The sequence below is a fragment of the Penaeus monodon genome, chromosome 22 (assembly GCF_015228065.2).
Source record: "Penaeus monodon isolate SGIC_2016 chromosome 22, NSTDA_Pmon_1, whole genome shotgun sequence".
Lineage (NCBI taxonomy): Eukaryota > Metazoa > Arthropoda > Malacostraca > Decapoda > Penaeidae > Penaeus > Penaeus monodon.
In genome coordinates, this window is record NC_051407.1 from 41,030,401 (window position 1) to 41,030,752 (window position 352).

Below are 352 nucleotides of genomic sequence, written 5' to 3' on the forward strand. Positions count from 1 at the left end.
AAAAACAGAAAATTCAACAAAAGGGGAAATCAGATAGCAGAGCACTTGTGGAGCCATCTATTAGTAAGGATATTTCTAAAAGTAAAACTACAGTTAACTTGCTCCAGGTGGCATTGGGTTAAAAATAGGAAGGGGTAAAATATTTCTAGAACTGTTACTTGAAATTCATTTGCCTCTTTCTGCATAGTGTTTTTCAACCCAAAAACTTGATCTGATTTATTGATATAATATATTCCATACTTAATTGTGAGAAACAAGTATATTGAATATCAGTTGATGTAAAGAAATGATAGTTTGAGAGTTTGGAGTTAGAAAGAGGGAGAAGAATTATTCTCAGTGGTCAGCTGTCACA

At 32.7% G+C, this 352-nt stretch overlaps 1 protein-coding gene across 2 annotated transcripts in view; it reads left to right on the forward strand.

Annotated features, from left to right (window-relative positions):
• The window catches only part of LOC119587138 (pyruvate dehydrogenase phosphatase regulatory subunit, mitochondrial-like), a 12,740-nt gene that overhangs the window by 7,224 nt on the left and 5,164 nt on the right, over positions 1–352 (forward strand). The window lies entirely within an intron of this gene.